The following is a 25,205-nucleotide window of genomic DNA, read 5'->3' as shown; positions in this document are numbered from 1 at the left end:
CTCAGCAGCTCTCCTTTCTGCTCTCCTATCAGTTCTCTGCAGCTCTCCTATCAGTTCTCAGCAACTCTCCTTTCTGCTCTCCTATCAGTTCTCAGCAGCTCTCCTTTCTCCTCTCCTATCAGTTCTCCGCAGCTCTCCTTTCTGCTCTACTATCAGTTCTCAGCAGCTCTCCTTTCTGCTCTCCTATCATTTCTCAGCAGCTCTCCTTTCTGCTCTCCTATCAGTTCTCAGCAGCTCTCCTTTCTGCTCTCCTATCATTTCTCTGCAGCTCTCCTTTCTGCTCTCCTATCAGTTCTCCACAGCTCTCCTTTCTGCTCTCCTATCAGTTCTCCACAGCTCTCCTTTCTGCTCTCCTATCAGTTCTCCACAGCTCTCCTTTCTGCTCTCCTATCAGTTCTCAGCAGCTCTCCTTTCTGCTCTCCTGTCAGTTCTCAGCAGCTCTCCTTTCTGCTCTCCTATCAGTTCTCAGCAGCTCTCCTTTGTGCTCTCCTATCAGTTCTCCGCAGCTCTCCTTTCTGCTCTCCTATCAGTTCTCTGCCGCTCTCCTTTCTGCTCTCCTATCAGTTTTCAGCAGCTCTCCTTTCTGCTCTCCTATCAGTTCTCAGCAGCTCTCCTTTCTGCTCTCCTATCAGTTCTCTGCAGCTCTCCTTTCTGCTTTCCTATCAGTTCTCAGCAGCTCTCCTTTCTGCTCTCCTATCAGTTCTCAGCAGCTCTCCTTTCTGCTCTCCTATCAGTTCTCAGCAGCTCTCCTTTCTGCTCTCCTATCAATTCTGAGCAGCTCTCCTTTCTGCTCTCCTATCAGTTCTCAGCAGCTCTCCTTTCTGCTCTCCTATCAGTTCTCAGCAGCTCTCCTTTCTGCTCTCCTATCAGTTCTCAGCAGCTCTCCTTTCTGCTCTCCTATCAGTTCTCTGCAGCTCTCCTTTCTGCTCTCCTATCAGTTCTTAGCAGCTCTCCTTTCTGTTCTGCTATCAGTTCTCTGCAGCTCTCCTTTCTGCTCTCCTATCAGTTCGCAGCAGCTCTTCTTTCTGCTCTCCTATCAGTTCTCAGCAGCTCTCCTTTCTTCTCTCCTATCAGTTCTCAGCAGCTCTCCTTTATGTTCTCCTATCAGTTCTCCGCAGCACTCCTTTCTGTTCTGCTATCAGTTCTCAGCAGCTGTCCTTCCTGCCTCCTATCAGTTCTCTGCAGTTCTCCTTTCTGCTCTCCTATCAGTTCTCAGCAGCTCTCCTATCAGTTCTCAGCAGCTCTCCTATCAGTTCTCAGCAGCTCTCCTTTCTGCTCTCCAATCAGTTCTCAGCAGCTCTCATTTCTGCTCTCCTATCAGTTCTCAGCAGCTCTCCTTTCTGCTCTCCTATCAGTTCTCAGCAGCTCTCCTTTCTGCTCTCCTATCAGTTCTCCGCAGCTCTCCTTTCTGCTCTACTATCAGTTCTCAGCAGCTCTCCTTTCTGCTCTCCTATCAGTTCTCAGCAGCTCTCCTTTCTGCTCTCCTATCAGTTCTCAGCAGCTCTCCTTTCTGCTCTCCTATCAGTTCTCTGCAGCTCTCCTTTCTGCTCTCCTATCAGTTCTCCACAGCTCTCCTTTCTGCTCTCCTATCAGTTCTCCACAGCTCTCCTTTCTGCTCTCCTATCAGTTCTCCACAGCTCTCCTTTCTGCTCTCCTATCAGTTCTCAGCAGCTCTCCTTTCTGCTCTCCTATCAGTTCTCAGCAGCTCTCCTTTCTGCTCTCCTATCAGTTCTCAGCAGCTCTCCTTTGTGCTCTCCTATCAGTTCTCCGCAGCTCTCCTTTCTGCTCTCCTATCAGTTCTCAGCAGCTCTCCTTTCTGCTCTCCTATCAGTTTTCAGCAGCTCTCCTTTCTGCTCTCCTATCAGTTCTCAGCAGCTCTCCTTTCTGCTCTCCTATCAGTTCTCTGCAGCTCTCCTTTCTGCTCTCCTATCAGTTCTCAGCAGCTCTCCTTTCTGCTCTCCTATCAGTTCTCAGCAGCTCTCCTTTCTGCTCTCCTATCAGTTCTCAGCAACTCTCCTTTCTGCTCTCCTATCAATTCTGAGCAGCTCTCCTTTCTGCTCTCCTATCAGTTCTCAGCAGCTCTCCTTTCTGCTCTCCTATCAGTTCTCAGCAGCTCTCCTTTCTGCTCTCCTATCAGTTCTCAGCAGCTCTCCTTTCTGCTCTCCTATCAGTTCTCTGCAGCTCTCCTTTCTGCTCTCCTATCAGTTCTCAGCAGCTCTCCTTTCTGTTCTGCTATCAGTTCTCTGCAGCTCTCCTTTCTGCTCTCATATCAGTTCTCAGCAGCTCTCCTATCAGTTCTCAGCAGCTCTCCTTTCTGCTCTCCTATCAGTTCTCAGCAGCTCTCCTTTCTGCACTCCTATCAGTTCTCAGCAGCTCTCCTTTCTGCTCTCCTATCAGTTCTTAGCAGCTCTCCTTTCCGCTCTCCTATCAGTTCTCAGCAGCTCTCCTTTCTGCTTTCCTATCAGTTCTCCGCAGCTCTCCTTTCTGCTCTCCTATCAGTTCTCAGCAGCTCTCCTATCAGTTCTCCGCAGCTCTCCTTTCTGCTCTCCTATCACTTCTCTGCAGCTCTCCTTTCTGCTTTCCTATCAGTTCTCAGCAGCTCCCCTTTCTGCTCTCCTATCAGTTCTCAGCAGCTCTCCTATCAGTTCTCAGCAGCTCTCCATTCTGCTCTCCTATTAGTTCTCTGCATCGGTCCTTTCTGCTCTCCTATCAGTTCTCTGCATCTGTCCTTTCTGCTCTCCTATCAGTTCTCAGCAGCTCTCCTTTCTGCTCTCCTATCAGTTCTCAGCAGCTCTCCTTTCTGCTCTCCTATCAGTTCTCTGCAGCTCTCCTATCAGTTCTCTGCAACTCTCCTTTCTGCTCTCCTATCAGTTCTCAGCAGCTCTCCTTTCTGCTCTCCTATCAGTTCTCAGCAGCTCTCCTTTCTGTTCTCCTATCAGTTCTCTGCAGCTCTCCTTTCTGCTCTATCAGTTCTCAGCAGCTCTCCTTTCTGCTCTCCTATCAGTTCTCAGCAGCTCTCGTTTCTGCTCTCCTATCAGTTCTCAGCAGCTCTCCTTTCTGCTCTCCTATCAGTTCTCAGCAGCTCTCCTTTCTGCTCTCCTATCAGTTCTCCGCAGCTGTCCTTTCTGCTCTCCTATCAGTTCTCAGCAGCTCTCCTTTCTGTTCTCCTATCAGTTCTCAGCAGCTCTCCTTTCTGCTCTCCTATTAGTTCTCTGCATCTGTCCTTTCTGCTCTCCTATCAGTTCTCTGCATCTGTCCTTTCTGCTCTCCTATCAGTTCTCAGCAGCTCTCCTTTCTGCTCTCCTATCAGTTCTCAGCAGCTCTCCTTTCTGCTCTCCTATCAGTTCTCAGCAACTCTCCTTTCTGCTCTCCTATCAGTTCTCCGCAGCTCTCCTTTCTGCTCTCCTATCAGTTCTCAGCAGCTCTCCTTTCTGCTCTCCTATCACTTCTCAGCAGCTCTCCTTTCTGCTCTTCTATCAGTTCTCCGCAGCTCTCCTTTCTGCTCTCCTATCAGTTCTCAGCAGCTCTCCTTTCTGCTCTCCTATCAGTTCTCAGCAGCTCTCCTTTCTGCTCTCCTATCAGTTCTCCGCAGCTCTCCTTTCTGCTCTCCTATCAGTTCTCCGCAGCTCTCCTTTCTGCTCTCCTATCAGTTCTCAGCAGCTCTCCTTTCTGCTCTCCTATCAGTTCTCAGCAGATCTCCTTTCTGCTCTCCTATCAGTTCTCTGCAGCTCTCCTTTCTGCTCTCCTATCAGTTCTCAGCAGCTCTCCTTTCTGCTCTCCTATCAGTTCTCAGCAGCTCTCCTTCCTGCTCTCCTATCAGTTCTCCACAGCTCTCCTTTCTGCTCTCCTATCAGTTCTCAGCAGTTCTCCTTTCTGCTCTCCTATCAGTTCTCAGCAGCTCTCATTTCTGCTCTCCTATCAGTTCTCAGCAGCTCTCTTTTCTGCTCTCCTATCAGTTCTCAGCAGCTCTCCTTTCTGCTCTCCTATCAGTTCTCAGCAGCTCTCCTATCTGCTCTCCTATCAGTTCTCAGCAGCTCTCATTTCTGCTCTCCTATCAGTTCTCAGCAGCTCTCCTTTCTGCTCTCCTATCAGTTCTCAGCAGCTCTCCTATCAGTTCTCAGCAGCTCTCCTTTCTGCTCTCCTATCAGTTCTCCGCAGCACTCCTTTCTGTTCTCCTATCAGTTCTCCGCAGCTGTCCTTCCTGCTCTCCTATCAGTTCTCTGCAGTTCTCCTTTCTGTTCTCCTATCAGTTCTCAGCAGCTCTCCTATCAGTTCTCAGCAGCTCTCCTATCAGTTCTCAGCAGCTCTCCTTTCTGCTCTCCAATCAGTTCTCAGCAGCTCTCATTTCTGCTCTCCTATCAGTTCTCCGCAGCTCTCCTTTCTGCTCTCCTATCAGTTCTCAGCAGCTCTCCTTTCTCCTCTCCTATCAGTTCTCCGCAGCTCTCCTTTCTGCTCTCCTATCAGTTCTCAGCAGCTCTCCTTTCTGCTCTCCTATCAGTTCTCAGCAGCTCTCCTTTCTGCTCTCCTATCAGTTCTCAGCAGCTCTCCTTTCTGCTCTCCTATCATTTCTCTGCAGCTCTCCTTTCTGCTCTCCTATCAGTTCTCCACAGCTCTCCTTTCTGCTCTCCTATCAGTTCTCCACAGCTCTCCTTTCTGCTCTCCTATCAGTTCTCCACAGCTCTCCTTTCTGCTCTCCTATCAGTTCTCAGCAGCTCTCCTTTCTGCTCTCCTGTCAGTTCTCAGCAGCTCTCCTTTCTGCTCTCCTATCAGTTCTCAGCAGCTCTCCTTTGTGCTCTCCTATCAGTTCTCCGCAGCTCTCCTTTCTGCTCTCCTATCAGTTCTCTGCCGCTCTCCTTTCTGCTCTCCTATCAGTTTTCAGCAGCTCTCCTTTCTGCTCTCCTATCAGTTCTCAGCAGCTCTCCTTTCTGCTCTCCTATCAGTTCTCTGCAGCTCTCCTTTCTGCTTTCCTATCAGTTCTCAGCAGCTCTCCTTTCTGCTCTCCTATCAGTTCTCAGCAGCTCTCCTTTCTGCTCTCCTATCAGTTCTCAGCAACTCTCCTTTCTGCTCTCCTATCAATTCTGAGCAGCTCTCCTTTCTGCTCTCCTATCAGTTCTCAGCAGCTCTCCTTTCTGCTCTCCTATCAGTTCTCAGCAGCTCTCCTTTCTGCTCTCCTATCAGTTCTCAGCAGCTCTCCTTTCTGCTCTCCTATCAGTTCTCTGCAGCTCTCCTTTCTGCTCTCCTATCAGTTCTCAGCAGCTCTCCTTTCTGTTCTGCTATCAGTTCTCTGCAGCTCTCCTTTCTGCTCTCCTATCAGTTCTCAGCAGCTCTTCTTTCTGCTCTCCTATCAGTTCTCAGCAGCTCTCCTTTCTTCTCTCCTATCAGTTCTCAGCAGCTCTCCTTTATGTTCTCCTATCAGTTCTCCGCAGCACTCCTTTCTGTTCTCCTATCAGTTCTCAGCAGCTGTCCTTCCTGCTCTCCTATCAGTTCTCTGCAGTTCTCCTTTCTGTTCTCCTATCAGTTCTCAGCAGCTCTCCTATCAGTTCTCAGCAGCTCTCCTATCAGTTCTCAGCAGCTCTCCTTTCTGCTCTCCAATCAGTTCTCAGCAGCTCTCATTTCTGCTCTCCTATCAGTTCTCCGCAGCTCTCCTTTCTGCTCTCCTATCAGTTCTCAGCAGCTCTCCTTTCTCCTCTCCTATCAGTTCTCCGCAGCTCTCCTTTCTGCTCTACTATCAGTTCTCAGCAGCTCTCCTTTCTGCTCTCCTATCAGTTCTCAGCAGCTCTCCTTTCTGCTCTCCTATCAGTTCTCAGCAGCTCTCCTTTCTGCTCTCCTATCATTTCTCTGCAGCTCTCCTTTCTGCTCTCCTATCAGTTCTCCACAGCTCTCCTTTCTGCTCTCCTATCAGTTCTCCACAGCTCTCCTTTCTGCTCTCCTATCAGTTCTCCACAGCTCTCCTTTCTGCTCTCCTATCAGTTCTCAGCAGCTCTCCTTTCTGCTCTCCTATCAGTTCTCAGCAGCTCTCCTTTCTGCTCTCCTATCAGTTCTCAGCAGCTCTCCTTTGTGCTCTCCTATCAGTTCTCCGCAGCTCTCCTTTCTGCTCTCCTATCAGTTCTCTGCCGCTCTCCTTTCTGCTCTCCTATCAGTTTTCAGCAGCTCTCCTTTCTGCTCTCCTATCAGTTCTCAGCAGCTCTCCTTTCTGCTCTCCTATCAGTTCTCTGCAGCTCTCCTTTCTGCTTTCCTATCAGTTCTCAGCAGCTCTCCTTTCTGCTCTCCTATCAGTTCTCAGCAGCTCTCCTTTCTGCTCTCCTATCAGTTCTCAGCAACTCTCCTTTCTGCTCTCCTATCAATTCTGAGCAACTCTCCTTTCTGCTCTCCTATCAGTTCTCAGCAGCTCTCCTTTCTGCTCTCCTATCAGTTCTCAGCAGCTCTCCTTTCAGCTCTCCTATCAGTTCTCAGCAGCTCTCCTTTCTGCTCTCCTATCAGTTCTCTGCAGCTCTCCTTTCTGCTCTCCTATCAGTTCTCAGCAGCTCTCCTTTCTGTTCTGCTATCAGTTCTCTGCAGCTCTCCTTTCTGCTCTCATATCAGTTCTCAGCAGCTCTCCTATCAGTTCTCAGCAGCTCTCCTTTCTGCTCTCCTATCAGTTCTCAGCAGCTCTCCTTTCTGCACTCCTATCAGTTCTCAGCAGCTCTCCTTTCTGCTCTCCTATCAGTTCTTAGCAGCTCTCCTTTCCGCTCTCCTATCAGTTCTCAGCAGCTCTCCTTTCTGCTTTCCTATCAGTTCTCCGCAGCTCTCCTTTCTGCTCTCCTATCAGTTCTCAGCAGCTCTCCTATCAGTTCTCCGCAGCTCTCCTTTCTGCTCTCCTATCACTTCTCTGCAGCTCTCCTTTCTGCTTTCCTATCAGTCCTCAGCAGCTCCCCTTTCTGCTCTCCTATCAGTTCTCAGCAGCTCTCCTATCAGTTCTCAGCAGCTCTCCATTCTGCTCTCCTATTAGTTCTCTGCATCGGTCCTTTCTGCTCTCCTATCAGTTCTCTGCATCTGTCCTTTCTGCTCTCCTATCAGTTCTCAGCAGCTCTCCTTTCTGTTCTCCTATCAGTTCTCAGCAGCTCTCCTTTCTGCTCTCCTATCAGTTCTCTGCAGCTCTCCTATCAGTTCTCAGCAACTCTCCTTTCTGCTCTCCTATCAGTTCTCAGCAGCTCTCCTTTCTGCTCTCCTATCAGTTCTCAGCAGCTCTCCTTTCTGTTCTCCTATCAGTTCTCTGCAGCTCTCCTTTCTGCTCTATCAGTTCTCAGCAGCTCTCCTTTCTGCTCTCCTATCAGTTCTCAGCAGCTCTCCTTTCTGCTCTCCTATCAGTTCTCTGCATCTGTCCTTTCTGCTCTCCTATCAGTTCTCTGCATCTGTCCTTTCTGCTCTCCTATCAGTTCTCTGCATCTGTCCTTTCTGCTCTCCTATCAGTTCTCAGCAGCTCTCCTTTCTGCTCTCCTATCAGTTCTCAGCAGCTCTCCTATCAGTTCTCAGCAGCTCTCCTTTCTGCTCTCCTATTAGTTCTCTGCATCTGTCCTTTCTTCTCTCCTATCAGTTCTCAGCAGCTCTCCTTTATGTTCTCCTATCAGTTCTCCGCAGCACTCCTTTCTGTTCTCCTATCAGTTCTCAGCAGCTGTCCTTCCTGCTCTCCTATCAGTTCTCTGCAGTTCTCCTTTCTGTTCTCCTATCAGTTCTCAGCAGCTCTCCTATCAGTTCTCTGCAGCTCTCCTTTCTGCTCTCCAATCAGTTCTCAGCAGCTCTCATTTCTGCTCTCCTATCAGTTCTCCGCAGCTCTCCTTTCTGCTCTCCTATCAGTTCTCAGCAGCTCTCCTTTCTGCTCTCCTATCAGTTCTCAGCAGCTCTCCTTTCTGCTCTCCTATCAGTTCTCAGCAGCTCTCCTTTCTGCTCTCCTATCAGTTCTCTGCAGCTGTCCTTTCTGCTCTCCTATCAGTTCTCTGCATCTCCTTTCTGCTCTCCTATCAGTTCTCAGCAGCTCTCCTTTCTGCTCTCCTATCAGTTCTCATCAGCTCTCCTATCAGTTCTCAGCAGCTCTCCTTTCTGCTCTCCTATCAGTTCTCAGCAGCTCTCCTTTCTGCTCTCCTATCAGTTCTCAGCAGCTCTCCTTTCTGCTCTCCTATCAGTTCTCAGCAGCTCTCCTTTCTGCTCTCCTATCAGTTCTCTGCAGCTCTCCTATCAGTTCTCAGCAGCTCTCCTTTCTGCTCTCCTATCAGTTCTCAGCAGCTCTCCTTTCTGCTCTCCTATCAGTTCTCAGCAGCTCTCCTTTCTGCTCTCCTATCAGTTCTCTGCAGCTCTCCTTTCTGCTCTCCTATCAGTTCTCAGCAGCTCTCCTTTCTGCTCTCCTATCAGTTCTCCGCAGCTCTCCTTTCTGCTCTCCTATCAGTTCTCCGCAGCTGTCCTTTCTGCTCTCCTATTAGTTCTCTGCATCTGTCCTTTCTGCTCTCCTATCAGTTCTCTGCATCTGTCCTTTCTGCTCTCCTATCAGTTCTCAGCAGCTCTCCTTTCTGCTCTCCTATCAGTTCTCCGCAGCTCTCCTTTCTGCTCTCCTATCAGTTCTCTGCAGCTCTCCTTTCTGCTTTCCTATCAGTTCTCAGCAGCTCTCCTTTCTGCTCTCCTATCAGTTCTCATCAGCTCTCCTATCAGTTCTCAGCAGCTCTCCTTTCTGCTCTCCTATTAGTTCTCTGCATCTGTCCTTTCTGCTCTCCTATCAGTTCTCTGCATCTGTCCTTTCTGCTCTCCTATCAGTTCTCAGCAGCTCTCCTTTCTGCTCTCCTATCAGTTCTCAGCAGCTCTCCTTTCTGCTCTCCTATCAGTTCTCAGCAACTCTCCTTTCTGCTCTCCTATCAGTTCTCAGCAGCTCTCCTTTCTGCTCTCCTATCAGTTCTCAGCAGCTCTCCTTTCTGCTCTCCTATCACTTCTCAGCAACTCTCCTTTCTGCTCTTCCTATCAGTTCTCCGCAGCTCTCCTTTCTGCTCTCCTATCAGTTCTCAGCAGCTCTCCTTTCTGCTCTCCTATCAGTTCTCTGCAGCTCTCCTTTCTGCTCTCCTATCAGTTCTCAGCAGCTCTCCTTTCTGCTCTCCTATCAGTTCTCAGCAGCTCTCCTTTCTGCTCTCCTATCAGTTCTCATCAGCTCTCCTATCAGTTCTCAGCAGCTCTCCTTTCTGCTCTCCTATTAGTTCTCTGCATCCGTCCTTTCTGCTCTCCTATCAGTTCTCTGCATCTGTCCTTTCTGCTCTCCTATCAGTTCTCAGCAGCTCTCCTTTCTGCTCTCCTATCAGTTCTCAGCAGTTCTCCTTTCTCCTCTGCTATCAGTTCTCCGCAGCTCTCCTTTCTGCTCTCCTATCAGTTCTCAGCAGCTCTCCTTTCTTCTCTCCTATCAGTTCTCAGCAGCTCTCCTATCAGTTCTCCGCAGCTCTCCTTTCTGCTCTCCTATCAGTTCTCTGCAGCTCTCCTTTCTGCTTTCCTATCAGTTTTCATCAGCTCTCCTTTCTGCTCTCCTATCAGTTCTCATCAGCTCTCCTATCAGTTCTCAGCAGCTCTCCTTTCTGCTCTCCTTTTAGTTCTCTGCATCCGTCCTTTCTGCTCTCCTATCAGTTCTCTGCATCTGTCCTTTCTGCTCTCCTATCAGTTCTCAGCAGCTCTCCTTTCTGCTCTCCTATCAGTTCTCTGCAGCTCTCCTTTCTGCTTTCCTATCAGTTCTCAGCAGCTCTCCTTTCTGCTCTCCTATCAGTTCTCATCAGCTCTCCTATCAGTTCTCAGCAGCTCTCCTTTCTGCTCTCCTATTAGTTCTCTGCATCTGTCCTTTCTGCTCTCCTATCAGTTCTCTGCATCTGTCCTTTCTGCTCTCCTATCAGTTCTCAGCAGCTCTCCTTTCTGCTCTCCTATCAGTTCTCATCAGCTCTCCTATCAGTTCTCAGCAGCTCTCCTTTCTGCTCTCCTATTAGTTCTCTGCATCTGTCCTTTCTGCTCTCCTATCAGTTCTCTGCATCTGTCCTTTGTGCTCTCCTATCAGTTCTCCGCAGCTCTCCTTTCTGTTCTCCTATCAGTTCTTTGCAGCTCTCCTTTCTGCTCTATCAGTTCTCAGCAGCTCTCCTTTCTGCTCTCCTGTCAGTTCTCAGCAGCTCTCCTTTCTGCTCTCCTATCAGTTCTCAGCAGATCTCCTTTCTGCTCTCCTATCAGTTCTCTGCAGCTCTCCTTTCTGCTCTCCTATCAGTTCTCAGCAGCTCTCCTTTCTGCTCTCCTATCAGTTCTCCGCAGCTCTCCTTTCTGCTCTCCTATCAGTTCTCCGCAGCTGTCCTTTCTGCTCTCCTATTAGTTCTCTGCATCTGTCCTTTCTGCTCTCCTATCAGTTCTCTGCATCTGTCCTTTCTGCTCTCCTATCAGTTCTCAGCAGCTCTCCTTTCTGCTCTCCTATCAGTTCTCCGCAGCTCTCCTTTCTGCTCTCCTATCAGTTCTCTGCAGCTCTCCTTTCTGCTTTCCTATCAGTTCTCAGCAGCTCTCCTTTCTGCTCTCCTATCAGTTCTCATCAGCTCTCCTATCAGTTCTCAGCAGCTCTCCTTTCTGCTCTCCTATTAGTTCTCTGCATCTGTCCTTTCTGCTCTCCTATCAGTTCTCTGCATCTGTCCTTTCTGCTCTCCTATCAGTTCTCAGCAGCTCTCCTTTCTGCTCTCCTATCAGTTCTCAGCAGCTCTCCTTTCTGCTCTCCTATCAGTTCTCAGCAGCTCTCCTTTCTGCTCTCCTATCAGTTCTCCGCAGCTCTCCTTTCTGCTCTCCTATCAGTTCTCAGCAGCTCTCCTTTCTGCTCTCCTATCACTTCTCAGCAGCTCTCCTTTCTGCTCTTCTATCAGTTCTCCGCAGCTCTCCTTTCTGCTCTCCTATCAGTTCTCAGCAGCTCTCCTTTCTGCTCTCCTATCAGTTCTCAGCAGCTCTCCTTTCTGCTCTCCTATCAGTTCTCAGCAGCTCTCCTTTCTGCTGTCCTATCAGTTCTCTGCAGCTCTCCTTTCTGCTCTCCTATCAGTTCTCAGCAGCTCTCCTTTCTGCTCTCCTATCAGTTCTCAGCAGATCTCCTTTCTGCTTTCCTATCAGTTCTCTGCAGCTCTCCTTTCTGCTCTCCTATCAGTTCTCAGCAGCTCTCCTTTCTGCTCTCCTATCAGTTCTCCGCAGCTCTCCTTTCTGCTCTCCTATCAGTTCTCCGCAGCTCTCCTTTCTGCTCTCCTATCAGTTCTCAGCAGCTCTCCTTTCTGCTCTCCTATCAGTTCTCAGCAGATCTCCTTTCTGCTCTCCTATCAGTTCTCTGCAGCTCTCCTTTCTGCTCTCCTATCAGTTCTCAGCAGCTCTCCTTTCTGCTCTCCTATCAGTTCTCAGCAGCTCTCCTTTCTCCTCTGCTATCAGTTCTCCGCAGCTCTCCTTTCTGCTCTCCTATCAGTTCTCAGCAGCTCTCCTTTCTTCTCTCCTATCAGTTCTCCGCAGCTCTCCTTTCTGCTCTCCCATCAGTTCTCAGCAGCTCTCCTATCAGTTCTCCGCAGCTCTCCTTTCTGCTCTCCTATCACTTCTCTGCAGCTCTCCTTTCTGCTTTCCTATCAGTTCTCAGCAGCTCTCCTTTCTGCTCTCCTATCAGTTCTCAGCAGCTCTCCTATCAGTTCTCAGCAGCTCTCCTTTTAGTTCTCTGCATCTGTCCTTTCTGCTCTCCTATCAGTTCTCTGCATCTGTCCTTTCTGCTCTCCTATCAGTTCTCAGCAGCTCTCCTTTCTGCTCTCCTATCAGTTCTCAGCAGCTCTCCTTTCTGCTCTCCTATCAGTTCTCTGCAGCTCTCCTATCAGTTCTCAGCAACTCTCCTTTCTGCTCTCCTATCAGTTCTCAGCAGCTCTCCTTTCTGCTCTCCTATCAGTTCTCAACAGCTCTCCTTTCTGTTCTCCTATCAGTTCTCTGCAGCTCTCCTTTCTGCTCTATCAGTTCTCAGCAGCTCTCCTTTCTGCTCTCCTATCAGTTCTCCGCAGCTCTCCTTTCTGCTCTCCTATCAGTTCTCAGCAGCTCTCCTTTCTGTTCTCCTATCAGTTCTCTGCAGCTCTCCTTTCTGCTCTATCAGTTCTCAGCAGCTCTCCTATCAGTTCTCAGCAGCTCTCCTTTCTGCTCTCCTATCAGTTCTCTGCAGCTCTCCTTTCTGCTCTCCTATCAGTTCTCAGCAGCTCTCCTTTCTGCTCTCCTATCAGTTCTCAGCAGCTCTCCTTTCTGCTCTCCTATCAGTTCTCCGCAGCTCTCCTTTCTGCTCTCCTATCAGTTCTCAGCAGCTCTCCTTTCTGTTCTCCTATCAGTTATCTGCAGCTCTCCTTTCTGCTCTATCAGTTCTCAGCAGCTCTCCTTTCTGCTCTCCTATCAGTTCTCAGCAGCTCTCCTTTCTGCTCTCCTATCAGTTCTCTGCAGCTCTCCTTTCTGCTCTCCTATCAGTTCTCAGCAGCTCTCCTTTCTGCTCTCCTATCAGTTCTCCGCAGCTCTCCTTTCTGTTCTCCTATCAGTTCTCTGCAGCTCTCCTTTCTGCTCTATCAGTTCTCAGCAGCTCTCCTTTCTGCTCTCCTATCAGTTCTCAGCAGCTCTCCTTTCTGCTCTCCTATCAGTTCTCAGCAGCTCTCCTTTCTGCTCTCCTATCAGTTCTCAGCAGCTCTCCTTTCTGTTCTCCTATCAGTTCTCAGCAGCTCTCCTTTCTGCTCTCCTATCAGTTCTCAGCAGCTCTCCTTTCTGTTCTCCTATCAGTTCTCTGCAGCTCTCCTTTCTGCTCTATCAGTTCTCAGCAGCTCTCCTTTCTGCTCTCCTATCAGTTCTCAGCAGCTCTCCTTTCTGCTCTCCTATCAGTTCTCTGCAGCTCTCCTTTCTGCTCTCCTATCAGTTCTCCGCAGCTCTCCTATCAGTTCTCAGCAGCTCTCCTTTCTGCTCTCCTATCAGTTCTCCGCAGCTCTCCTTTCTGTTCTCCTATCAGTTCTCCGCAGCTCTCCTTTCTGCTCTCCTATCAGTTCTCAGCAGCTCTCCTTTCTGCTCTCCTATCAGTTCTCTGCATCTGTCCTTTCTGCTCTCCTATCAGTTCTCAGCAGCTCTACTTTCTGCTCTCCTATCAGTTCTCAGCAGCTCTCCTTTCTGCTCTCCTATCAGTTCTCTGCAGCTCTCCTATCAGTTCTCAGCAACTCTCCTTTCTGCTCTCCTATCAGTTCTCAGCAGCTCTCCTTTCTGCTCTCCTATCAGTTCTCAGCAGCTCTCCTTTCTGTTCTCCTATCAGTTCTCTGCAGCTCTCCTTTCTGCTCTATCAGTTCTCAGCAGCTCTCCTTTCTGCTCTCCTATCAGTTCTCAGCAGCTCTCCTTTCTGCTCTCCTATCAGTTCTCAGCAGCTCTCCTTTCTGCTCTCCTATCAGTTCTCAGCAGCTCTCCTTTCTGCTCTCCTATCAGTTCTCCGCAGCTCTCCTTTCTGCTCTCCTATCAGTTCTCAGCAGCTCTCCTTTCTGTTCTCCTATCAGTTCTCTGCAGCTCTCCTTTCTGCTCTATCAGTTCTCAGCAGCTCTCCTATCAGTTCTCAGCAGCTCTCCTTTCTGCTCTCCTATCAGTTCTCTGCAGCTCTCCTTTCTGCTCTCCTATCAGTTCTCAGCAGCTCTCCTTTCTGCTCTCCTATCAGTTCTCCGCAGCTCTCCTTTCTGTTCTCCTATCAGTTCTCTGCAGCTCTCCTTTCTGCTCTATCAGTTCTCAGCAGCTCTCCTTTCTGCTCTCCTATCAGTTCTCAGCAGCTCTCCTTTCTGCTCTCCTATCAGTTCTCAGCAGCTCTCCTTTCTGCTCTCCTATCAGTTCTCAGCAGCTCTCCTTTCTGTTCTCCTATCAGTTCTCAGCAGCTCTCCTTTCTGCTCTCCTATCAGTTCTCAGCAGCTCTCCTTTCTGTTCTCCTATCAGTTCTCTGCAGCTCTCCTTTCTGCTCTATCAGTTCTCAGCAGCTCTCCTTTCTGCTCTCCTATCAGTTCTCAGCAGCTCTCCTTTCTGCTCTCCTATCAGTTCTCTGCAGCTCTCCTTTCTGCTCTCCTATCAGTTCTCCGCAGCTCTCCTATCAGTTCTCAGCAGCTCTCCTTTCTGCTCTCCTATCAGTTCTCCGCAGCTCTCCTTTCTGTTCTCCTATCAGTTCTCCGCAGCTCTCCTTTCTGCTCTCCTATCAGTTCTCAGCAGCTCTCCTTTCTGCTTTCCTATCAGTTCTCAGCAGCTCTCCTATCAGTTCTCCGCAGCTCTCCTTTCTGCTCTCCTATCAGTTCTCCGCAGCTCTCCTTTGGAGAGGCGCACCTCGTATTTACCATAAATAAGTTGTTTTTTCTCTATAGGAGAGCTGAGAACTAATAATAAATGTATCCAGCCGGATTAGTATCTGCGCCTTATTTATCACTGAAAATGAGCAACTATTCTTCATGTAAGTCGTATATGAACCAATAGAAATATTTATACAGCCCCACTAGTAGCTTTGCTAACACTCCTCTTCAACAAACTGTCATGGAAGAAAATAGATCTAAGTTTTTATTGTTTTCGTGCTACTATTTTAGCGCTTCATTTATTTATTATTTTTATGCCCCAATAGATATAATTTTTGTGTTCTGTTATATCTTATTTTTATGCCCCAATAGATATAATGTTTGTGTTCTGTTATATCTTATTTTTATGCCCCAATAGATATAATTTTTGTGTTCTGTTATATATTATTTTTATGCCCCAATAGATATAATTTTTGTGCTCTGTTATATATTATTTGGGGGCTAAATTTAGATATATTCTATCAAGCCAATATAAATTATTATTGCGCTTTGTTATAGATAATGTTTTCATCTTGTAGAGACCTTTTTTTTTGTAACACTGCTTCTACAACTGGTAGAGATTTCTAATGCTGTTCTCCACAGGAACTTGAGGTGGAACTTTCAGTCCTACCGAGGAGAATATAAATGATAAAGTTGTAACTAGGAGAATTAATGAGGAGAACTATATAAAATATGACTTAAAGGATCTAATTTAACCCGTTTTTGGAGAACATGTTCTTTAAGGAGAGTGAGAACAGAGTAGGAGAATTTTACATCGAACTTGCACAATTTTAGGCACATTTTGAATGATAAATAGGGGAATTATTTGTCATGAGAACTTTTAGGAGAAAATATAGGAGAAATGCAGATCATGTCGCTGTCAGCATTTATCATTGCACAAGCAGTTCTGGTGAATTGCTTGTGCAATGCCGGCCCCTGCAGATTTGCAGCAAATCGGCCGCTAGCAGGGGGTGTCAATCAACCTGATCGTATTCAATAAGAGGGATTGCTGTGCGCCGCCTCAGAGGTGGCGGACTAGTTAAGGAGCAGCGGTGTTAAAGGAACATTAAACACTAAATACATGCTAGATAGAATGATGCATTCAAAGAAAAGATTAGTCCATGACTAACATGTAGATGTATTTTTTAAAGTTTCATTAGTTGTTTAAAAAGTGACAAAATAAGTGTAAAGTTTTAGTGTCTATAAAACACTGGGAGCTGCCATGTTGTAACTTGTGTTACCTTCTCTGCTGTGGCCAATTAGGGTCAGTTATAAATAGGTCACTAGATTGTGCAGCCAATGGTTGTGCTGGATTTAACAGTGTTCTGCACTTCCATTTCTAACAGGAACTGAAAAGCTCACAATTTCAGAATGGAATTACAGGCAAAGAGGGCAAAATAAATAATGAAAGTATATTGCAGAGTTGTTTTATTATAAACAATTTATCATTTTATATTACCATCTCAAAGTGTTTAATGTCCCTTTAAGACCACTGCATCTTAACTCCTGAAGGCTCACGCAGAAAAAGGGGTATACGGCCCCATTTAGGCCGTGATAAATTGTCCCCTATGTGTGAAATCAGGCTGACCAGAGAATGAAAAGGTGTCAAACCTGCCAATATTGTATATTGCCTTTAATTTTCAAAAACAAATATAATTTTATAAATAAGCAAACAATATTAGATGTCAACAGGAAAGAAACTTTATTTGTTTAAAAATATTTTATTTATAATTTAATAAAAGAAAAAAATCTAGTTGAAATTATTTACAGCCTGTGTTCTGGGTAAACACCCTCTTAGGGTCACCATGTTGTTTTTTTGGATCAGGTTTGTCTAATATTTATCCTTGAAGACTGCAGACGGACCAGATGTTAAAGGGATAGTCCACTCTAGAATTTTTATTGTTTAATCCCTTTATTACCCATTCCCCAGTTTTGCATAACCAACACAGTTATAATAATATACTTTTTACCTCTGTGATTACCTTGTATCTAAGCTTCTGCAGACTGCCCCCTTATTTCAGTTCTTTTGACAGACTTGCATTTTAGCCAATTAATGCTGACTCATAAATAACGCCACAGGAGTGAGCACAATGTCATCTATAGAGTACATATGACCTAGTGCTGTCTAGCCGTGAAAAACTGTCAAAACGCACAGAGGTTAAAGAGGCGGCTTTCAAGGTCTTATAAATTAGCATATGAGTCTACTTAGGTTTAGCTTTCAACAAAGAATACCTAGAGAACAAAGCAAATTTGATGATAAAAGTAAATTGGAAAGCTGTTTAAAATTGCAGGCCCTATCTAAATCATGAAAGTTTAATTTTGACTAGACTGGTCCTTTAAGGGCATCCTGTGTGAGCACAGCCGAGTCACTTAGGTGCTTAGATTTTCTCACAAAGGGATATTTGGTCTGTCCCTAGCCCTTGAGGATAAATGCTGGACAGTCCTGTTTTAGACTCTAGAATAACAATGTGATTAAATGAATAAATCAATAAAAAATGCTCACCAAAGACATTATGATAAAAAACAACTAATGACACTTGTGATGTCACATTAATATATCTGTGTGTGACATTTATATCGGTGTCTTTGCACTTTTTTAAAAAACACGCTCTCATTTTAAGAAAAAACAGGATACGTGATTGGTCAAATGGAACAAAGTTATATTTGTTTTACCAAATACAATGGCTCTGTATAACACCAGAGATCTAGGTCTGATTGTGCAAGAAGTAATATCATTAATTATAAGGGCCCTGGTTTTAAAAAATAAAAAAACACCACTGGGCTTGAATTATGTTAAAAAATGTGCTAAGTTTGTATTTATTTGTCCTATTACTTTATTCATGTGTTTATTAACAAATTCCTCAGTGCGACTTATCATCATCATCACTTTTCATTTAACCTAAAAAAACGATTTTCTATGATATTCACGTAAACAGAAGCACCGTAGGAGCACGTCATTATAAATTACTTTTCAATTTACTTCTATTATTATTACTTATATTATGATTAAATAGAGGTAAATTGGAAAGTTGTTTAAAATTGTATCCTCTATCTAAATCATGAAAGAAAAAAATGTCGTTTTCATGTCTCCTTAAGTGTCAGGAAATGCTGTTATATTATGTATTTGGTATAATATAAAACAATGGTATTTGGAAAATGTTATCTGTTTTAATCCATTAACTCTTGATATTAATAACTGGAATAATTTGTACAAATCCTCAGTAATTTAGCAAATTCCAAGAAAAACACTATTTACATTAGAATTTAACAAAAATACAAACCCGCTCCTAAATTCCTATTTTAGCCAAGCAAGTAAATGAATGAATAATGCACTGAATGAGTCAGACGGTTTAACATGATTGTGTGTGAGATGAATTTACAGAGTATTAATCTTATAGTAAGAAGTAAAATGACAGTAAAACAACTGCGTATAATGTAAAAGCAGATTATTTCAGATGTGTATGTGACACAGTCAGCTGCATGCGCCAGAGTGATATAAACACACAGCGTACACGGGAAGGGATGTGACTCCTCCCTCTCAGATACTGGCGGATCCTTCAGCACTTGTGTGTGACTTGTAGCGCTAAGCCCTTAGAGAGAAAACAGGATTTAGTCAATTTATAGTTTAAATTTCACATTTATAATTAGACTATGTTACAAATGGAAGAAAACATATGGTATGAAATGTATCAGCATGTACATGATTATAACAAGCTAATGAGATACCCCAGTTGGTTTATGCACCAGATACAGTCAGTAGCTGCACAAACCTCAGGGTTACAGGTTCTAGCCCCATTAATAAGATAATAAAAATATACACATAATTCCCAACACTGCAAAGACTCTTTCTGGCACTGGGACTTCTAGGCTGTATGAGGAAGACTTTTGGGTGTTGAATGGCAGGGTGGAGTTGCTGGTGTTCTGTGGGAAGGGTTGAGGTGTTCCATGGATAGATTTAGGGTGGACTGTGGGCGTGGTCTGGACAGTCCATGTTTCACTTTGGAAGCAGGGACATTTAGGAAAGCAGAGGTTCACAAATCGTGACAATGATATAATAAGTGGGTTGGTTGGGAGCTCAGTATACGCAACACTATTGCTATTGAAGACGGTGCTGATTGAGCACTGGTGAGTGTGTGTGCACTCTATACGGCCAAAACTACCTGGACACCAGACCATCACACCTATATGAGCTTCTTGAAAATCCCCTTCAAAAAACATAGGAATTAATATGGAATTGCCCACTCCCCTTTGCAGTTATAACAGCATCATCTCTTTTGGGAAGGCATTTCCAAAAGATTTTGGAGTGTGTCTGTTTCAATTTATGCCAAGGACACCAAAAGAGCATTTGTGAGGTAAGGCTTTGATGTTGGATAAGATGGTCTGGCTCACAATTGGCATTCTAATTTATCCCAAATGTGTCCAATGAGATTGAGGTCAGCGCTCTGTGCAGGCCACTCAAGTTCCTCTACACCAAACTTGTCAAACCATGTCTTCATGGACTTTGTTTTGTACACAGGGGCACAGTCATGATGGAACAAGTAAGGGCTTTCCTCAAACTGATGCCACAATGTTGGAAACCCAGTTGTATAAAATATATTTGTATCATCTAGCATTAAGATTAGGGACAGAACTAAGGGGGGTACAGAGTTCGCAACTGTGCCCAGGCCCCATGGGGGGGCCAAGCTTCAGCAAAAAAAAATAATTCTTTAATAAAAAACATTGACCTTCCACTGCCTGCACTGATATTATGTTAGTGTGACATGATGCTTCACTAGTGTCTCTGACTACAGGGGTTAGTGTTTCTGTTATACCCATTGGCCGCGCCGTGCCCTGAACTTAGTTAACTTCCATCATGATCCCTGACTCTGAGCCTGATTGACTGTGATTGGCTTTGGCGGTTGGCGTGCCGCACACACATTGGCTCCGCTCCTGACTGCACGGGTAGTCTGCTCAATCGGCTCGTGACTGCACGTGTAGTCAGTCAGTGTGAAAGACTGAGTGAGAGATGAATGACGAGCAGAGGTAGCTGAGCGAGGAGGGTGGCTATAGACAGCTATTCGGCTAGTGGTGGTGAGTCAGTGTGAGGCTGAGAGGCATTGTGGCAGACTGCCAGGCTGATTAAATTGAACCATTAACTGGAGTAGTGTACTGGACAGGTGTCAGGTGGTCAGTAGCACAATGCCTGCAATCGGTGAGGCTGAGCATTTTAGGGGAGTATCATGGCCGAACCATCTAACAAACTATCACTTCACAGTCACACACTACATATAGTACTGGCTGGAGGGGTAGTAGGGACCTAGGGTCACCATATCACCATAAAAAGAATGGCTCAGTGCAAATGGGCAGCCAAGGAGCCAAATCACTGCTGGATAGGTGTAATGGACAATTAATAACTGCATAACAACTCAATATACTACAAGATGCTTTTTTTACCTGCTAACAGTCTGCTATCTCACCGGCAGATTACAGACTGTCACAAACTCACTATATACAGTAATAGTGGGGGTCAGACCATTTCACAGACTGTGGGCACAGGGTTCCCCCTTTTGCAGACATGTAATCTGATTCACATTTGTTTTTCTGTGTTAAATGTATCAAATTAAATTTGTTTTGGGGGGTGGGGTGTGTGTGTGTGTGGGGGCCCTTCTTAGATTCTTGCACCTGGGCCCTATGGTTTCTAGTTACGCCTCTAATTAAAGATGATCCTTCACTGGAACTAAGGGGCCTAGCCCATACCCTGTAAAACAGCCCTAGACCAATATCCTTCCTCCATCCAATTTTACAGTAGCCACTATGCATTCTGGTAGGTAGCATTCTTCTCGCATCTGCCACACACTGCTTTTTCCACCACACTACATGTGAAGCTCCTGATGCACAGTTCTTGTGCTGACGTTGCTTCCGGAGGCATTTTGGAACTCTGTAGTGAGCGATGCAATAGATGATAGTAGCTTTTGTATATACTATGCACTTCAAAAATCAGATGCCCTACTCTTTGAGTTTGTGTGGTCTTCACAATAATAGCACTTACAGTTGTCCAGGGCATATCTAGTGCAGAAATGTCATGAACTGACAGTGCCGCATTTAAAGTCCCTGAATTCCTCATTATGACCCTTTGTACTACCAGTTTTTGTCTATAGAGATTCCATGGCTATGTGCTGGACCTTATGCTCATATTAGCAATGGGCATGGCTAAAACACCTTAATTAAACAATTAGTAGGGGTGTCTACATACTTTTGGCTGTATGAAAAACAATCATGTGCAAGTATTAACATGGAGCCTATATGAAAGAAAAATAATGCCATATTATTCAAAGCAGTTTCATTTTAGTGATTAGATCATAGTAGACCCATATAAAATAGTGATATTGAGCTATCTGCAAGTCATCTAAGTGCAGTGATTTCCTCTGTTTATATGTAGTGAGAAGCAACTTGTACTTTTAATAAAGTTTAGTTACTTTATAGAGTGCAATACTTAGCAACAAGAGTATAATCTTTTTAACTTTAGCTGGGATGAGCTTCAGGAAGTCTTATACCGCAATTCTGACTAAGGCGTTTGAGCGGTGCTGAATCATACAGAGTTTTCTCTTTAACTGCTCACTCCCTTTGGTTCAGAGCTGCCCCACAATTCAACGTATTGGTCGATTGACTTGCAGGACATTATTAAGGAATTTGTCATTTGTTCTTGTTTGATCACTTATGATATAGGGTAGCATTAGTGATATATATGACTAAAAAATGACTTATTTTGAAATGTTAGATTACCAGAGGGCTCATTTTAGAAAGATTGATCCAAATTAGTTAATGGGAAACACGTTAGCGTGTAGGGGAGTGGCAGATGTGTATTTTGATTTGTTATGTGTACTTTAATAAATGACTCTGTTTGCAAGAGAATGCTATGAGGCCGATTTATCATGTGTCTGGCGGACATGATCCGCTGTAGAGTATCATGTCCGCAGCACATCGATAAATGCCAACAGCATTCTTGTGAAATGCTTCTGCAATGCCACCCCTGCACATTCACGGCCAATCGGCCGCTAGCAGGGGGTGTCAATCAACCCAATCATATGCGATCGGGCGGATTGCTGTCCGCCACCTCAGAGGTGGCGGACGAGTTAAGGAGCAGCGTTTTTAAGACCGCTGCTTCTTAACTCCTGCTTCCGGGGAAACAGCTGCATATAGCAGCATTCAGGGGTTATTAAATAGGCCCCAATGCCTGATGAAGCGGTGTGTTCACTGAGAAATGCATTGTGTTTGAAGGAATGTTCTATTGCATCTCCCTGATTATAACTGTTTTTAATATGCTATTGTAATGTCATCCGGAGTCAATAGAGCCTGGACTTGTGGGGGTGGATATGCTGTAGTCAGTGAGCTGTGACACTGTAATAACATAGTCTGCTTCTATCAACAGATGGGAGTGCTGCTTCATTTTGAGTATCCTATACAATCGGATCAAGTATTATCTGGTGCACCTTTTGCTCTGCACATTGCATGATGCAATTAATCACAATATGAGGCTACGCAATATTTAAATCGCATGAGGCTACAATTTATGTTATCAAAACAAACAACAACAAAAAAAGTCTGAAATGGTTTAACAAGTCATGTCAGTCGCACAAACGCTCCAGTCTAGCAACAGCACTGATTACTTCTCCAGGGGGTCAGACCACTTCTGTATCACAGCACATAACACAGTCCTAAGGTGTGCACAGACATAACAGGTGCCAAAGGGAACAAGCCATGCCATTCTTAATGCAAAATGTATGTTTAAAAATATTTTAATAAAATCGCAATATTTCATATAAAAATCGTGATATTTGTTTTTTCCCATATCGCTCAGCCCTTTATATATAAATAAATATATATATTATTGTGCAAAAGTTTTAGGCAGGTAAAAACAAAATTGTAAATTAAGAATGCAAACAAAATTTTAAGTGAGTGAACATAAGAAAAATCTTAATCAAATTAAAATGTTGGTATGTGACCACTCTTTGCCTATAAAACAGTATCAACGTCTCTAGGTACACTTGCATGCAGTTTTTTAAGGAACTCAGTAGATAGTTTATTTGAAACATCTTGGAGAACTAACCACAGTTCTTCTGTGGATTTAGACAGCCTCAGTTGCTCCTGACTCTTCATGTATTCCAAGACAGACTTGATGTTGAGATCAGGGTTCTGTGTTCATATCATCAATTTCAGGACTTCTTGTTTTAATTTACACTGAAGGTAGTTCTTAATGACTTTGGCTGTATGTTTGTGGTCGTTGCCCTGATGCAGAATAAATTTGGGGTCAATCAGATGCTTACCTGAAGGTATTGCAGGATGGATAACTATCTGCATGTATTTCTCAGCATTGAGAAAACAATTCTGACCAAATATCCAACTACATTTGCAGAAATTCAGCCTTAAACTTGCAAGGAACCTCCACCATGCTTCACTGTTGCCTGCAGACAATCATTCCTGTACAACTCTTCAACCCTTAGGTGAACAAACTGCCTTCTGCTACAGCTAAATATTTAAAATGTTGACTCACAAGTCCAGAGCACCTATTGCCATTTATCTGCACCCCAGTTCCTGTGTTTTCCTGCTTAGTTCAGTCACTTGGTTTTGCTTCCATGTCAGTTATGTTTTTTTGGCAGTAAGTCTCCCATGAAGACCTCTTCTGACCAGACTTCTGTTGTCAGTAAATGGGTGTACCAGGGTTCCATTGGTTTCTGCCAATTGTGAGCTGATAGCACTACTGGGCATCTTCTGATTGTGTAGGGTAGTAAGTATGATGTGTCTCTCATATGCTGCACTCCTAGGCATCTTCTGATTGTGTAGGGTAGTAAGCATGATGTGTCTTTCATATGCTGCACTCCTGGGCATCTTCTGATTGCTGCACTAAGTTTCCTTGGCCAACCTCTACAACTGCAGTCCTCAATATTGCCCGTTTTCTTGTGTTTCTTCATAAGAGCTTGGAAAGCATATCTGGAAACCTGTCTGCCTTGAAATTTCTGCCTGGAAGAGACCTTGCTGATGCAGTATAACTACCTTGTGTCTTGTTGCTACGCTCAGTCTTGTCATGCTGTATGACTTTTGACATTAAATAGTGTTCAGCAACTTCACCTTCAGTTTGTCTGTTCCTTGCCCAGTTTTATTCATCCTACACAGCTGTTTCAGTTTATGATTGTTTTTCAACATACATATTAAATTGATAATCATTAGCACCAATTTTCTATAATTGTTTAATCATGTACCTCACTATATAAAGTACCTAGAAGAATTGATGCTGTTTTGAAGGCAAAGGGAGGTCACACAAAATATTGATTTGATTCAGATTTTTCTTCTGTTCCCTCACTTTGCATTTTATTCATTGCTACAAAATAAGATATCATCTAACTCAGACATAGGGGTCAATTTCTCAAGCTCCATACGGAGCTTGATGCCCCATGTTTCTAAGACCGCTGCTCCATAACCTGTCCGCCTGCTCTTAGCCGACGGACAGAAATCAACCCGATCGTATTCACATCGTATTCATTGACACACCCTGCTAGCGGCCGATTGCAGCAGTTTATGCTGTCGGCATTTATCGATGTGCGGCGGACATGATACGCCACATCGTATCATGTCCGTCCACACTATCATAAATTGACCCAATTGTGTCTACTCCAATAAGCAAAAGACAATATAATTTATGCCTGTTAGAAAATAAGACTTAAGATGTATAAGTTAGAAATAGTAAAGTTATATTACATCAAATTGTGATCAATGCTGCACAAATAAGTAAATTTAGGTACCTGATAACTGGTGTGTATAATAATCACATGTATAAATATGTCAAATATGAAAGAAAGAAAGAAAGTATTTACAGGTACATTTATCAAGGCGTCAATCTCGGTGCATTCGCGATGGGCTATACGCTCGCCATACATCACTGCCACAAATCCACATTCAATGGCATTATTTATTAAAAAGTGTGTCAAAAACACACGTGTCAAGTACGGCGCAATGAGCATCGGACTGTTGATAAATAAGAGTCATTGATGTCACGGATATTCTGTTTTTTCCAACTTTATTTATACCATTTTATTACTGTCCATGAACAAGCACATTTCTCTAAAGCTAATCTTATTTTTAATCTGTTAATGTCCCTGAAATAGCTAGATTTATACCTGAACAAACAATAATATCTCATAGAAACTTATTTTTCTATTTATTTTTTATAAAGAAAATCTGTATGCCTATCTCATGTTTTTTTCTTTTTTCAAAATGATTATTAATGCTAGAATTTGTACATATATCTTTGCACATTCTTTTATATATATATATATATATATATATATATATATATATATATGAAAAATAAAAATATTGAACAGAGATATATGTTAAATATCTAAGACAATTGTGTTAAACAATAACAGCCACATAGGTCACATGTAATCAAAGGACACAAATATGCAGGCTTAAGCCTAAAAGCACAAGTCCCATCGTACTTGAATAGTCAGTCCCATGAGCATATGTAGAAAAATGACCTAAGTCTTTATCGGGTGTAATTGATAAAGGAGGCTTGTAATGTCCCAATTGAGGAAAGGAACGCAGCGTAGTCAGCAAAGTTCAGTGGATATGTGCAGGATTAGTATAGATTAGTCCTCAACAGTCAATAGGATTGAGCTTGCATTCTATTGTTCCAATCAGCCAATAGAATGCAAGCTCAATCCTATTGGCTGTTCCAATCAGCCAATAGGATTTTTTCTACCTTAATTCCGATTGGCTGATAGAATTCTATCAGCCAATCTGAATTGAAGGGACGCCATCTTGGATGACGTCATTTAAAGGAACCTTCATTCAGTCGTCGGATGAAGAGGATGCTCCGCGTCGGATGTC

General features: G+C 44.4%; 1 protein-coding gene across 2 annotated transcripts in view; it reads right to left on the bottom strand.

The window, feature by feature from the left end:
• LOC128667049 (H-2 class I histocompatibility antigen, Q9 alpha chain) overlaps window positions 1–25,205 on the bottom strand; it is a 614,967-nt gene that overhangs the window by 396,588 nt on the left and 193,174 nt on the right. Inside the window, exon 8 of one of the 2 annotated variants that reach the window (XM_053721928.1) lies at window positions 16,018–17,922. The exons of the other annotated variant lie outside the window; for it this stretch is intronic. The gene's annotated coding sequence lies outside the window, so the exon portion shown is untranslated. Of the gene's footprint in view, window positions 1–16,017; window positions 17,923–25,205 lie in introns of those variants that run through there. 2 annotated transcript variants of the gene reach the window in all.

This window comes from Bombina bombina, chromosome 7, assembly GCF_027579735.1.
Source record: "Bombina bombina isolate aBomBom1 chromosome 7, aBomBom1.pri, whole genome shotgun sequence".
In the NCBI taxonomy this organism is placed as follows: Eukaryota; Metazoa; Chordata; class Amphibia; order Anura; family Bombinatoridae; genus Bombina; species Bombina bombina.
This window is presented reverse-complemented; position numbering and strand designations above follow the sequence as displayed.